Consider the following 16,321-nt stretch of genomic DNA (forward strand, 5'->3'; position numbering starts at 1 on the left):
AAAGTAATCAATTCTCTTAAAAAAATTTTTTTTTAACATTTATTTATTTTTGAGAGAGCACGAGCAGGGGAGTGGCAGAGAGAGAAGGAGACACAGAATCTGAAGCAGGCTCCAAGGCTCTGAATTGTCAGTACTGAGCCCAACACAGGGCTCGAACCCACAAACTGTGAGTTCATGACCTGAGCTGAAGTCAAACACTCAACTGACTGAGCCATCCAGGAGCCCCGGTAATCATTATTCTTAAAAAAAGATAATTTCAAAATCATGCTAACCTAAAAGACAAGAATCACTACTGTACTCAAAGCCCTAAATTACTACTAAACAAAGATTACCTACTTAAAGGGCACTGGATATTTGGATATATACCACTCACTGGCTACAAAATGGATTTCTTCAGAATAAAGACAATTCATCTTGGTGGACTCTCAACTTAGAATTAGCTACTGTTCTCAAGTATTTTGGACACAAAAACTGAAAACAAGTTTAAGAGGCAATAAGTTTGTACGTACTATTCTCAGATTTTCTACCTCTCGCTGTCTGGAAGACATGGATTTAAGCATCTTTTTTTCAAAAAAAATTTTTTTGATGTTTATTTTTGAGAGAGAGAGTGTGAGGAGGGGAGAGGTAGAGCGAGAGGGAGACACAGAATCCCAAGTAGGCTCCAGGCTCTGAGCTGTCAGCACAGAGCCCAACATGGGGCTTGAACCCTCGAACCAGGAGATGATGACCTGAGCCAAAGTCGGACGCTTTAACCAGCTGAGCCACCCAGGCGGCCCTGACTTAAGCATCTTAACTGTCAGGTATAGTTTTTCTCCTAAAAAAGATTCCAATCTTCAAAGTAAAAGGGAAGAGAATAAACAAATCAAACTTTTTTCTTCAGACACACACTTCCACAGGCTTTATACTATACTTGCTTGAAAAAGGACTAAATTGCTTTGGACTTTAGTTGCCATAACTAAGGAACTATTTACCCTAGGTTTGTTTTCCATTTTGTATAAAATACAAAAAGCAAACCAACTACCAGAGGGATTAAAGACAGACCTAAATGAGAAGGCAGGAAAATTGGGTTATATTACCAACTGCAAAGAGAATCCACTGTATAAAATCTTTAAGGAAGTTAACTTTGAGAAAAATCAAGTTATTTTACATAAAATTAGTATTATATATACCACGTACTTCACTGAGGGGAAGCACAAATGAGATTACGTAGCATTTTATATTTGTACACATATTTAATTTTATATGTACAAAATCTTTTGAAATCCCCATAGATAATGCTTAAAAACCCATGTATTAATACTTCTGTATTATACTACTGATGCTACTAATATCTAATTTGTTCTCAATAGGAACAGAAAAACTCAGAAGGTCCCAGGGTAAAATAAAAGAACCAATAATATATTGAGATGAACTTGTTCACTTCAGAAACTACCTTGCAAATAGCCATCTTAGCTCAGGAAGTACAAGAGCAGAGTGGAGAAAAAAAGGAATTATTATGTGAATGAAATTGAGGTTAACCCAGGATTTAGCTTTCATTCTTCACTAAGTAAGCTTTCACAGGCAAGCCCTTTCGCCCTTACTCCAAGTTATCCTTACCTCAGCAAAACCACACAGAGCACGAAACAAACAGCAAGCATTTTCTGAACAAATTTGAATTTGGAGACAAACTTTTCAATATCTTTAATATTTCATTAAAACAAACGGATTTACAACTGCTGCACTAAGAATATTTCAGGGCAAAGATAAACAGATGAATTAAATATCCTCAGACATTTTTGGTTTAAAACAATATGCAGGGTATAATTCCATTTATCATATACAGTATGTGCATGCACATACATATACCCCTAAAGGAATATCTAAAACTATTATTATCTTTGTATAATTATATTTTAAATTTTCTTCTTTTTGCTTTCTTACAATGAACACATATACATACCTTTTTAAGAAAATACCAGATTTATTAACATGTCATAACACAGACTCAGAATTAATTTTAGAAGGAATTTTTATTCAGAAGAAATTTTAGATATCATTTCTATCCTCTTCATTTTTCAAGTGAGACAACAGGCCCAGTGAGGATAAATAACTTGCCTGCCCAAAATCTGACAGTGAGTCCTTAGGGCAGTAATTATATCATCCATGCTTGTGTGTGTGTCTCGGGGTGGGGTGGGGGGGGGCGGGGGGGTGAGGTTATAAAAGTTAACGCATTTTCACTAAAGATAGTTTGAAAGTTACAAGAAAAAAGATGAAAATCACCGATATGCTTATAAATCAAAGATAACCATTTAATTTGAAGGGTTTTTTGGGTGGTTTTCTTTGTTAAATTGCTCGCTACAAAAATTATTTATTTTCAATATAGAAAAATTTTTAAAATATAGAACCAAAAATTAAGGAAGAAAAGACAAAAATTTTAACATTCTGTTATATAACTGGTGATGCCAGAATCATTACTTTCTTAGACTTAGTACCTGAAGCCAGTTTTGGATCAAAAGACTACTTCTGTGATGGCATTTTTATTTAGCAAGCCTTGGTTGGTTCTTTAATTGGTGGGTTATTTTTATGTAGGGGCTAAGAATTTTATTTCATAATTGTTTAATAAAAGACAAAGGACTAGGGCACCTGGTGGCTCAGTCAGTTCAGCGTCTGACTTTGGCTAGGGTCATAATCTCACGGTTCATGAGTTCATGAGTTCGAGTCCCACCTGGGGCTCCCTGCTGTCAGCCTGTCAGCACAAAGCCTACTTCTACTTCGGATCCTCTGTCCCCCTCTTTCTGCCCCTCCCCCGCTTGCACTCTCTCAAAAGTAAATAAACATTTTAAAAAAGTACGTTTCTAAACAACAACAAAAAAAGACAAAGGACCAAAACGCAGCGAACAAAGGATAAGATAAAATACTCCTTGGGGCGCCTGGGTGGCTCAGTCGGTTGAGCATCCGACTTCAGCTCAGGTCACGATCTCACCATCCGTGAGTTCGAACCCCGCGTCGGGCTCTGGGCTGACGGCTCAGAGCCTGGAGCCTGCTTCCGATTCTGTGTCTCCCTCTCTCTCTCTGCCCCTTCCCTGCTCATGCTCTGTCTCTCTCTGTCTCAAAATAAATGAACGTTAAAAAAAAAAAATACTCCAATTCTATTTAGGGATCTTATCTGTAGGTTTAGTGACTGTAAAGATAATCCACATACACAAGCTAATTACAAGTTACAAGCACACATTTTCTATGCTTAAGATTACCCAAAATATTTATTCATTGCTTTCTTGCACTTACCAATACTTCTATAGGGTATTCTATAAAAAATTGCTGGCGTTGGGTAGCTGGGTGGCTCAGTCAGTTAAGCGTCGCTCTTTGGCTTAGGTCCTGATCTCATGGTTCAGGAGTTCGAGCCCAGCATCTGACTCTCTGCTGTCAGCATGGAGCCTGCCTTAGATCCTCTGTCTCCCTCTCTCTGCCCCTACCCCAGGTGTGTGCACACAACTCTCTCTCTCAAAAATAAACAAATCTTTTAAAATAAATAAATGAGCACTTTAGAAAAACATTGCTGGCATTAATTATAGAAAACATGTGAGTTATGAACAAATATAAAAATAAGCTAATCAAACTCATAAGCTACTGAACCACCATCAACTCAATTTGCAAGACATCAAAAAAAACTATTTCAGGGGCGCCTGGGTGGCGCAGTCGGTTGAGCGTCCGACTTCAGCCAGGTCACGATCTCGCGGTCCGTTAGTTCGAGCCCCGCGTCGGGCTCTGGGCTGATAGCTCAGAGCCTGGAGCCTGTTTCCGATTCTGTGTCTCCCTCTCTCTCTGCCCCTCCCCCGTTCATGCTCTGTCTCTCTCTGTCCCAAAAATAAATAAACGTTGAAAAAAAAAAATTAAAAAAAAAAAAAAAAAAAAACTATTTCACCTTTACCTTGTCCTTTTAAAATTCCTACCTTCTATACACTTTTACTTTTTTAATGTTTTTATTTATATATTTGAGAGACAGAGAGAGACAGAGTGCAAGCGGGGGAGGGGCACGGAGAGAGGGAGACAGAATCTGAAGCAAGCTCCAGGCTCTGAAATGTCAGCACAGCGCCCAACGTCGGGCTCAAATCCACAAGCCCTGAGATCATGGCCTGAGCCGAAATTGGGACGCTGAACCAACTGAGCCACCCAGGCGCCCCACCTTCTATATTGTTTATAAAGCACATAAATGTATTAGTACAAGAGCACAGGAACATCATTTATAAATAAATGTGATTCAGAATGTGTGCTCAAAATTCTACTTGTAAGGATGACAATCAAAAGTTGGAGATCACTGGGCCATGTGGGTGGCTGCCAGCTAAGCTTCTGACTCTTGATTTCAATTCAGGTCATGATCTCATGGTTCATGGAATCAAGCCCCAGGTCAGGCTCTGCACTATTAGATGGGATTCTCTCCCCATCTCTCTGCCACTCACTCATGTACACGTGCACATGCACGCACTCTCTCAAAATAAGTTGGAGATCACCCTGAACCAGGGCCTAGCTAACAAAACTGTCTCCTAATATCAAAGATCCAAAAATTATAGAGGAAGAAAGTAAAAATGACCAGTTATCTAAAATTTTAGAATGAAATAATTTTGGAATAAATAAGATCTAATATGGAACATTATTAAAAATTTGCCTAAATTTCTGGGGCGCTGGGTGACTCAGTCGGTCAAGCATCCAACTTTGGCTCAGGTCATGATTGGTTTGTGAGATCGAGCCCACGTGGGGCTCACTGCTGTCAGTGCAGAATTTGCTTCAGATCCTCTGTCCCCTTTTCTCTGCCCTTCCATAACTGTCATACTTCTGAAAGACCCTATAGGGGTCCAATGGTATTTTCATTTCATGGTCAGAAAAATTAAGCAAGGAGAGAATTTCTTGCCCCAAAGGAGTAGACTGAAACATTTGTGCATTTTAGAAAATTTCCAAAGTATAAGCAACTCCCAACTTAAAAAAATTTTAGTGCAATCTATGAACCAGTTAGATTTCTTTCAAAACTTATTTTCTCTTTAGAATAGTAATTTGAGGGGAGCCTGGGTAGCTCAGTCGGTTGAGTGTCTGACTTCAGCTCAGGTCTTGATCTCACAGTTCGTGAGTTCAATGCCTGCATCAGGCTCTGTGCTGACAGCTCAGAGCCTGGAGCCTGCTTTGGATTGTCTCCCTCTCTCTCTGCCCCTCCCCCGCTCACACTCTGTCTCTCAAAAATGAATAAACATTAAAAAAATAAAAAATAAATAAAATAAAAATAAAATAGTAACTTGATCCCCCACAAAGCCCATTGTATATAGTGCATGAATAGTCATATACTAGTGTGAATCCTGGAGTATAAAACAACAACAACAACAACAAAAAAAAAAAACCCAGAAAACAAAACAAAACCCCAAGGAATCCAGAAGACTTGGCAAGATTCTGAAACTGGTGAAGCTTTGCTTTGACATTCCTCCCACCTTCCTTCTGGTGCTCGTAGTCCCATCTCCTAGAGGTGCCTCAGATCTTCCCAAAGTTCCTCACTTGAGATACTCGCTCAAAATTTCTTCCCCTTGGTCTGTCCCAGTCAATCTGGTTAACTGATTTCAGACAACTAACACAATAAATATCTGACTGAATTACCAATACTGAAAAGGCTTTGACTTTTCTGTGTGTCAAGAATGCTTTGAGAATCTCAGAAAAGTTATGGACCCTCTCCCCAGAAAAATGACACACACATACAAAATTTTTCATACAGTTTCAAGAGATCAGGGTTACATGGCCAAAATATATCCATGAGTCCCAGAACTATAAAACCCAGGTTAAAGTACCTCTGCACTTAACATGTAAATATTATAAAACCTCAAAACTCTTCAAAAGGAATTTGTATTTTAAGAGACTATAAACTCAAACATACTGTACTATACACTCAAATCTATAAACTCCATTATTTTTTTTAACGTTTATTTATGACAGAGACAGAGCATGAGGGGGGGAGGGGCAGAGAGAGAGGGAGACACAGAATCCGAAGCAGGCTCCAGGCAGTCAGTCAGCACAGAGCCCACATGGGGCTCGAACTCACGAACCACGAGATCATGACCGGAGCCAAAGTTGATGCTTAACCAACTGAGCCACCCAGGCACCCCAAATCTATAAACTCTAATTGTTACAATTTAAGTTTCCTCCCAAAGCTTTTATACCGTAATTCCCGTAAGAGAAGGGGAAGAATAGGACCTATTTCTAAGCATGGGTCATCTATTAAATCGGGTTTTATAACCTTACCCCCTGTATTCAATAATGCTCCCGAAATCTATTGTGTTTAAACTATCATGATTCCTGGCAAAACAATACACACACACACACACACACACACACACACACACACACACACCTTTTATCTCTGAAAATTCCTTTTATCTCTGAATTGCCAAATCCAGTTTTCACCCTAATGAGCTCTCTGTAGTATTTCAGGTTGCTAAATTTCCCGTTAAAATTCCCTTACCCTCTAGACTCAGCTTCTTCAACCCCATACTATTTATCTTACCTCTTTAGCCATTCTTTTTCAACTTCCTTCATAAGCCCCTCTTCTTCCACCTGACCTACAAATGTAGCTGCTTGGCAAGGTCGCCCTTAGTCTTTTCTTCAGTCCTGATTTTATACTCTTTGGCAATTTCTAGATGACATTATGCTAATGAATACAAATCTCATAATTGATCCCCACTTCCCTTTCTGCGCCAGCCCAAATTTGTCAATAGTGACGTGTATGACATATCTCGATTCCCACATTTAGAACCATACCCTATTACCTTCTTCCTCAAATTCTGTTATCCCAATACATTCCCTATCTTAATTAAAGGCATCATCATTCATTAACGAACTCTAATCTTTGAACTCCCCCATGCTGTTCCCAATCAGGTCACAACCTCATCAGCTTCATTTCCCACTACTCCCTAAGTACAGAAAAGTCTACTACTGGCTATTTCTCAGACTATCAATGCCCTTCTCCTAGCCTCTTCTCCATCAGGCGAAACAGCGACTCACCTTTCCAAGCCCTACTTAAAGATCTCCTACATGAAGTCTTCCCTAACCTCACTTATTCTATTCGCATCACTCACCCTCTCCCTCTGTAAATCCCACACCAATTTTTCTTTATTTTACTTCTCAACATGCTATAGGAATGGATAGTTGAGCCCTTATCTTTCTCCCCTAGTAGAAAAGGCCTGTGGTTTATATGTTACCGTAGCACTTAACACGTGCCTGGAATAAAGTAGGTCTTTAATCAATGTCTGGTGAATGAATGGCAAAACTCCAAAGTGAGGACATAGTTAAGGTTATTTCTCAATGGAGGGTATGCCCCCTTTTGAACATAAAACAATAATTAAGTCCCCTAGTCCCTCACTCCCCATTTCTAATCTACTGCTTAGTTTTAAGCAAGGTTTCATGGGGACATTTCCTCACTTCCTCTTGTTCTTTGTAGGGTTAGCTGCCAGCCTAACCACATTAGCATTCAGGAGCAGCAACAAAACAGACTCTCCAAGTTCTAAAAAGCAAAGACTTTACAATTACCAATAGTAAAATACAAGCTCCTTTTTAAAAATAGTCTTAACGTTTATGCATACAAATCTCATTCTTCAAGATTCTGAAAAAGGTTTGGCATAGTTTATCCAACAGGCACCATTTAAGAGTTCTTAAGAAAATGTCCACTTGTCCAACTATCTCAACCAAAATTTACACATTCATAACCATAGAAATCAGCATGCATGAATTAACCTAAATAATATGCTTATATACTAAATACACTATAAATAGTAGTCTAAGTCACCAGATGACCCATACATAATTAGCTCTTTTAGCTTCTTTTAAAAATACATGTCCAAAATTCCAGTGATCATCCCAATCTATAAGACTAGATTCTTTTATCAGTATCACCCTTTCTCCCTCTTCTCCCCACCAACTTTCCCAAAACACACACACACACACACACACCTCCCTTAACAGACCTGGTTTCCTCAAGAAATGATCTGATAGCTTAGGAGCAGTTTGATAAGGCAGGCTACACGGTCTGGGATTCTGGAGAAGATTCCATATGATACAATTATCTTCTAAGAGACTGCTGTTGGTGACAGAATACAGATTTGCCTCAGATCACAAATGTGGTAGACCTGCCATAACTGTCCCCTACTTTTTTTGTTTTTTGTCTTTTAAAAATATACTAGAATCTCACTCTAAACTTCTATTTCTGTCTTTTCTTCAGTTCATATAAATGTTCACATTTTAGGCATACAGACCTGGTGAAAAGACAAAAAAAAAAAAAAAAAAAAAGACATGATGAAATGTGTTTGAAGCTTCAGTAACTAAACTGCACTGAGCAGGGTCAAAAACTCATTAGCCTAATTCTGAACTGCACTTCAGAAAAAAAAAAAAATGTATGCTCCAAAGCATATATAATCCACTTATTTTTCTTGAGCAGTCAAAAATTCTTTTCATTTTCCAAGTTTTGTCCATATTACATCGAAATAACTTCAGACAAAGCATTCTTGTTGCTCCAGGATTAAAAGTTTCCAATAGCTCAATGTGGTTGTAATCTTCTGGAAACACCTGAAATTGATTTGTTTCACCTCCTTTTACTCTTTCTCTTCCAGCTTGTTCACCTTAGGAGAATACTGATGGACAAAAGTTCTAACTGAAAAGTCCAGAAAGTGGATAATCTATCCCCTAGCTAATAAGAAAGGAACTATGATACATAATGCACAAAAATTGACATGTATCCAGAGCCTCAAAAACAAACAAACAACCCACCCAATGACTGGACTTGGTCTAAATAAGCTTAACATGTAGGTTTCTTTTTCATCGCTGTTTTACTGAGCATTTATGGAAAACTATATTTGGGTAAGCTCAGGCTAGCTTTAACTCTCAAGAAAAACATGAAAGAACGGAGAGAAAAATCTTCTAATTTTTTTTTTTTTTAAGAAAATAAAAGATCGGTATTTATTTTAAGGCTGCTTTTCCAAATACAATATACACTATATACATATATACATACATAGATATACACACACACACACACACACACATATAATTATATAATTAATGAGCATCACACAGTCACAAACATCTAAATTCAAATATCACATTTCCTGGACTAATTACAACCCAAGAGGGTGCACTCAAATTCTTGAGGTTAGAGTAGACACTTCTGAGACTCAACAACCCAGAGTTCCCACTTTAAACTTCCAGTTTTTCACAGTGGCACTGAGTAGATGAACAAGCTCACTGCCACACAAAGCTGGGCTTGCCTAAAGAGGTCTGACAGGAGCTGAACACACGCAATAACTTCCTGTTCTCCAGAGGACTGGAGGGTGTGCTTCTATAGGCTGACAATTCATAGACCTTTCAAAACCCAAAAGTCAATATGTCTTTTCAAATACTTTTGAAAAAAAATTTTAATTCCAAAAATTACTGTTCATCATTATTATTCCCCAGTTATTTACTGAATATCATTATATAAGGAAAGAGGTATAAAAAAGTTAATCCCAGACCCCAAGGAGCTTAAATTTCCCTTAAAACAGTTACCCATTTGTGATTACTTCACATAAAATACTTCTCGAAGACCAACTCAGGGGTCTGGTTGAATTCACAGTACATAGGCAATGCAAATTCAGGTATTTAAATCATAGGGAGTTTGTCTTCAGCTCCCTAACAAAATTAGAGATGGATGTATACTTGCAATTCAATAAAAACAAGAAACCTATAATTTGGGGAATATACATGAATTGGAAGGGAAACCTGAAATCCTTTCTGTATCTGGACAAGGTCTCTCATTATTTCCTGTTCTTATAGTTACTTCCTAAATCCAGAAGCTAAATTTCCTTAAAACCTGATAAGAAATCTATTTCCATGAAAACGCTTAAGATTTTTTTTTTTTTTTTTTTTTTTTTGCTAAATAAGAAATATGACAGCTACTAAGCAAAAAGTCATTTTTTGTCATATATGTTGCGTTGGACGGGGGGGGGGGGGGAGGAAAGGCACATAGGATGAAATCAAAGGATTTCAAATAAGGATGTGCCAAAAAATAGTAAGCAGTATTTATTAATCTCATTATATTTTTTGTCTTTGTCATGAACCCAATCAAAAGTCACATCTAACTCCTGTCAGAAAAAAATAAAAAGTCCCTTGACACAAACAATTTTGCACACAATTTAGGACCCAATATATGCACTACATGTGATAATTGTATGTTTCCTCTCCTGCTCATAAAACAAGGCAATTACACTCATGCGCAGAGAGAATACTCATATTTTCACTACCTTATGAGAAAACATGTCAAACTAATTTCAAACACAATTCTAGGGATTCGGGATACTACTACTGAATTTTAAAAACAAATCAAACAAAAAATCCCCAGCATCTCCAAGGCCCCTCCTCCCCTCTTTCCTTGAGTGAAAAACAACCCAATAACTTACTGTTAAAAGCCAGAGTAAAAGGATTTTTTTTTTTTTAAAGGCCTGGACCAAGATGAAATAGGAAAAGGAAAAGGATCACTGTGGGCACAGATGATGCCCTGGGGAAAAAGGTGAGATGCACATACCCATTCTCCTGTGAGCACTGTCCAAGCTGACAGGTTCACTCACACTGCCTTCGCTTTAGAAGTTTCCCGATACATTGTCTCTACATACTTAAGAAAATGTGAATTTTGCTCTGACCACAGAAAGAATTAAGCACAACTGACACCAGCTCTAAAGTAAGGAATTAATATATTCTAATCTAACGCTTAAGAAGGGATGGAGTTCAGGCAACAGCTCCTCCAACTGGCTGGAGCAGATTATCATTTGAAGCCCTAAAAATACTAAGATTTTTAAACAACTCCAAGTTCTGATGGATACAGTCAGATGCACTATAAAACTTTGGGACCAGCGGCAACGACACAACAGGTGAGAGAGGCGGTGGACATCACTGCACAGTGAGGTGGACAACATGCAGGGGCAAACCCTTGAGTTCCCCGAAAGGCTGGGGACATGAGATAATACCCATGCACAAGGCCAAGACCCCGTCTTTACAGTGGCAACAGTTCTGTTCCTTCCGAGGGTCGCGCCACTCCCCCTCTCCTCACCCAGGGGACCACTACCCCAGGCACAGGAAGAACCGAGGCCCCTCCGCGGGCAGCATCTCAGCTGGGGAAGAAAACACAATGTCGCTCCTTATTTCTGCGTACAAAAGGACTTTGCGCCCTCCTCCTCCAACTGCCGCCGCTGCTGCCCGGGCCGCCTCCTAACTTGCAAGAAGGTGGGCAACGCGCCATATTCCAGCGTCCCCCGGTCTACCTGGGTAACAAGCCCACGCCACCCCGGCGGGAGGGAAGCTTCGGAAGCCGCCCAAGAGCCAGCCTCCTCTCCCGCAGGAGACAGCAGCTCCCGCGCCCCGGCCCAGCCCGCCGCGCCGCCCGCAGACCAGCCCCGGGAAGGGCCGAGGGGGCGAGCGGGGAGCCGCGGCTCCGGTCCCGCGCAGCCCGCCCACCTCCCGCTCCCGGCGCGCTCTCCCGGGCCTCCCGCTCCCGAGCCCGCGGGAAGGCCGGGCCCGGGCCCCGGGTTCCACGGTGGAGAGGAGGCCGCGGCCCCTAGAGCCTCAGGCGGCGGGGGAGGCCGGAACCCTGGGGCTCTCGGGAGGGCAGCGCCTCCCTCCCGAGCCCGCCAGGACGCCTGGGGCCTAGTGCGGCCTGCGCATCCTCGGGGTGGCGGTTTGACTGGGCCGGGCCGGGGCCCCCCGCCCGAGGCGGGCCGAATCCGGCGGGGGCCCAGGCCCGGAGCCGGGGGCGGCAGGGTGCAGGCTGCGGGGCGGGCCGGCCGGCCGGCGGGCGGGCGGCGTGTTGCGGCTGCGCCGGGGCTGAAATAGCTGGAGATTGCGCGGTAGGGCACTCACCTCAGAGCGGCTGCGCTACCGTGGGCCTGCGCCGTGGAGACTGCGACCGCGCCGGCTCCTCGCAGCCTCCTGCCACCAGCGGCAATGGCGAGCGCTGCCGCCTCTGCCGCCGCCGCCGCCGCCGAGGAGGGGGAGGGGAGGGAGATGAGGCACGCACGCGACGCACGGGCTCGGCTTCCCCGCCCGGCGGCCGCCATGATGGGGAGGTCGGAGCTGCCTCTGCGGGGCTGGCCCGGAGGGGGTTCTGAGCTAGGGTCCCTGCCGTTATCTTCGGCCTCCTCGAGTACGCATTTAGCTTCAAAGGATTGGATGGGGCCGGAACCACGGAGGCAACTGGATTAGTTGGGACTCTCGGGAGAGTGGCGCAAGCAGCCCAAGATGGTTGCTAATCTGGAAATAGTAACATTTGTCGCCCCCCGGCCCCGAGAATTAGCACCTCCTGAATGAGCCTCGGCAATCGGTAACTAGCTTCCTCTGTTTCCTCAGCCTTGCCAGTCGTATCTACATCCTCTTAATGGAATGACCTTTGTTTTCCGATTTCAAACCCTGCCCAAGTATTTAAAAGCAGAAAATTGTGTACAAAGCAATATATTAATTTATCCGCTCATTCATTCGTTTGGCGAACATTTCTAGAGGACCCTTTATGTGCCAGTTTTGCCCTGGGCACACTGAAGATGTAGACGAAGTCCTTGCTCTCAAGGGTTTTGTACGTGGAGTGCAAGCAAGAGGGACCCCCCCCCCCCCCCCCCCCGCCGAAGCAGGTGAGAAGTAAAGAGGAGTGGGTAGCAGAAAAACAATGTAAGAGACATAGGAGAGGTAGTTTGTGTTCTTGGTTTTTAAAAGTGTGATGAGGAAACTACATGCTTCAGAACCACTAACAATGATTACTTAAATCCTGGGCCCCGAATGGTGTCGCCACAATCTTGGCTTGTTAGCCCAGGAACCTGCATTTTTAAAAACGCTCCTACTCACACGTCCTGATGATTCTCATGGACAGCATAATGTAAGAAGCATTGCATTAAGATGCGTGGTTAGTTCAGGCTACTCTATCATCTCTAATCAAGACACTGCAAAAGACTTCATGATCTCCCTGCCACAGGAATTGCCCTCCCTAATCCATTCTCCACCCTACAGTTTGAATGGTCTTTCAAAAAAGTAAATCATGTCATTTCCCTGCTTAACAGGTTTAATGAGATCCCAGCGCACGTAAGTTAAAGCCTAAAATTCTTTGAGCTGGCTTCAGAGCCCTCCATGACCTCACTCTTGCTGCCATCTTTGACCTCCCTCAGACTGCAGCCAAATTGGGAAGCTCTCAAGTCATACAAGGCAGAAAGTTCTCCCGCCTCATAATTTTTGCAAGGGCTGCTCTCTCTGCACAGAACTTGCTTCTCACTCTTTACTCCTTCGAGTCACCCGCTCAAACTTGAATAATTCCCGCCACTTCTTAAGGTCTCAACATTAATGCCATTTTTTTCTGCAAGAAGCGTTCTCCCATCCCCCCAGTTGAGTGCTTTGACTCTTCCATCATCATACCCAGAAAATTCTGTGCTCACTTGTGCTTATTGAGCACCCACAATGTGTCAGGCCCTGTTTTTAGTCCTTTACACACATTATCTCCTTTCTCATTTAATTCCCAAGGAGAGTCCACAAGGCAGATATTACTGTTATTATTATCTCATTTTGCAGATAGAGAAACAAGGGCACGTAGAAATTACTTTCCCAAATCCAGACAGTAAGAGGTGGAGCCAGGTCTGAAAGCCATCAGCTTAACCTCAGAGTTATGCTCTTGACCATTACCGGGATTTTCGTGTTGCAGGTTGATACCCACTGATGAAGCACATAATTAACTTAGTGGGTAATGACCAAGATATCATAAAAGAAATAGAAAATATCAGAGAACACCAAACTTAGTAAGGCTCCAGTTTTGTGAAACTTTTATTTCAGATATAGAAGTGTATGTATATAGGTGTGTGTATCTGTACTGAATCATGATATAAAACACATTTCGTACTAGGTTACAGCTACAAAAAGTTGGAAAGCACTGCATTACTCTTTCTCCACAGCACTTCTCAGACCATGAATTCTCTGTAATCCAGAAGCTGCAGGAAGGCAGGGATTTCATCTTGTTCATGATTATATACCATTCAATGCCCAGCTCGTAGTAGACCTTCAGTAAACATATAACGAGAGACCTATATGTCCACCCTCCTCAGAAATGCAAATTATTTTCTTAAGACAAATGAGCCTGTGTACCCCAGTTGCTCTGTCCAAAAGGCTTTTTATTCTGGATAACCAAAGATTCTAGAATCAGTCTTAGGAAAAAAGCAGAAAAATCTACCCTAAGAGATTAAAAGAATGGATTCCAGCGAAGTCACAATGATCAGCTTCAGCACAAGGAAGTCAAAAACTACAGATAGGATAATGTGGGAAGACAATTCTATAAGGTAAGATGTAGGTAGTAGCTGCATTAAGGAAGAGGGGATGGGGGCGCCTGGGTGGCGCAGTCGGTTAAGTGTCCGACTTCAGCCAGGTCACGATCTCACGGTCCGTGAGTTCGAGCCCCGCGTCAGGCTCTGGGCTGATGGCTCAGAGCCTGGAGCCTGTTTCCGATTCTGTGTCTCCCTCTCTCTCTGCCCCTCCCCCGTTCATGCTCTGTCTCTCTCTGTCCCAAAAATAAATAAACGTTGAAAAAAAAAATTAAAAAAAAAAAAAAAAAAAAAAGGAAGAGGGGATGACTTGGGGCGCCTGGCTGGCTTTGTCAGTAGAGTATTTGCCTCTTGGTCTTGGGGTTGTGATTTTAAGCCCCATATAGAGGTTACTTGAAAGAACAGAAAAAAGAAAAGGAAGAAAGAAAAGAAAGGAAGGAAAGAAGAAAGAAAAAGAGAAGGAAGAGAAAGAAAGAAAAAAGGAAGGAAGGAAGGAAGGAAGGAAGGAAGGAAGGAAGGAAGGAAGGAAGGAAGGAAGAGGGGCACCTGGGTGGCTCAGTCAGTTGAGCATCCAATCCTTGATTTTGCCTCAGGTCATAATCCCAGCCAGTGTCGTGGGATCAAACTCCACATTGGACTTCCATCTGAGCGTGGAACCTGCTTAAGATTTTCTCTCCCTTTGCCCTTCCCCCTGCTCATGTGCGCTCTTTCTCTCTCTCTCTCTCAGATTAAAAATAAAATGAAAGAAGAGAAGAAGGAAGGCTTAAAATGACTTAACTTTAGGGTCCAGAGCAAGGATAAAAAGAAGCCCAGACCCTTGAGAACTTATAGGGAGTTCCGCAGCCTGGATAATGAAGGAGATTCCTAGGTTGGCTTTGCTTTCAATAAGCTGCTGGTCATTTGACTGACTGATCACCCAGAAAAAATTAGAGTGTGTGCTGAGAACCAAATGAGTGGCCCTACTCAGGTAATCAGAATTGAAGTTATGTGGGGCATTTCACAGAGAGATGTACCTTGATTTGGCCTTGAAGGGTGGGCAAGATTCTTATGGGCATAGAGCAGAAAGGTGAAGATACTTTAACTGGGTGGATTGTTGGGGGAGACTGAGCAATCGGCGGGGGTGGGAGTGTGTTTAGTAAGTAAAGCAGTGAGGCAGGTCTCGGAGCAGCCAGCATTCAGGCCTGTGTGAGGTGTTTTGCTCACTAGCGGGACAGACCCTCTAAGCAACAATTGACAGGAGCTGATTTGCAGGAGGCTTTTAACTATAGAACAGAGTCTTCTAGTGTCACCTGTGTCCCTTGGGGTGGGGTGGGGTGGGGATGGGGGGATGGCAACGGAGATAAAGATGAAGGAAAGTGGCTGAAGCAACTGTTTTCACAAGGGACCCCTCAGAACTCAGCGATAAGCTGTAGAGTCCCAAGAGGAGCAGCCTCTTCATTTCTACTCTGGAATGTGTGCAGCCCCAGCCCCATGAGGTTTAATGGGAACCTGGAACTATGTGAACGATTCACGGGAATGTTGCCTCTTTGGGACCATCAGGGGCTATCCCAGGCATGGTCTGTATTTCTGGAGGGTGAGGGCCCCACCAGGCACACTCCCGTGCTTTCAGGAGCCATAGACCTCAACTGGGGAGCCATGTCACATCATGACATGGGTTCTGGAGTCAGATTCCGGGTGCAAAGCCTGGTCATACCACTTTCTACCTGTGAGACTGGCAAATCACTCAACATCTTAAGCCTCTATTTCTCTGCCCAAGACATGGAGGTTAAGAGATATTAATAAAGGTTCAGAACAGCCCCTGGACTCAGGAAGCACATTGTAAGCGCTGGGTATTATTAGCTCTTCCCAATTACCATTAATCACGTAAATTGCTTTGTACAAAATATGGGTTTTATAGATGGTGGCTGTTGTGATGGTGATGATGATGAATAAATGTTTGTGAGCACATGTAACTATCCCTGGGGACTCCCCCTAAAAGCTAGGGAGAGCATTCAAGGGATGCAAAGACA

General features: G+C 42.6%; 1 protein-coding gene and 1 pseudogene across 6 annotated transcripts in view; one reads left to right on the forward strand and one right to left on the reverse strand.

The window, feature by feature from the left end:
• Positions 1–12,040, reverse strand: part of NRF1 (nuclear respiratory factor 1) — a 145,618-nt gene extending 133,578 nt beyond the window's left edge. For 5 of the 6 annotated variants that reach the window (XM_086690386.1, XM_086690368.1, XM_086690349.1 and 2 more), the window contains exon 1: positions 11,887–12,040. The gene's annotated coding sequence lies outside the window, so the exon portion shown is untranslated. Of the gene's footprint in view, positions 1–11,291; positions 11,856–11,886 lie in introns of those variants that run through there. The other variant, XM_086690359.1, reaches the window with a different exon arrangement.
• On the forward strand, positions 10,524–14,359 carry LOC147583064 (uncharacterized; annotated as a pseudogene).
• Positions 14,360–16,321: the final 1,962 nt, after the last annotated feature.

Source organism: Puma concolor, chromosome A2 (assembly GCF_028749965.1).
Source record: "Puma concolor isolate L17-30 chromosome A2, mPumCon1.1.hap2, whole genome shotgun sequence".
NCBI classification, from domain to species: domain Eukaryota; kingdom Metazoa; phylum Chordata; class Mammalia; order Carnivora; family Felidae; genus Puma; species Puma concolor.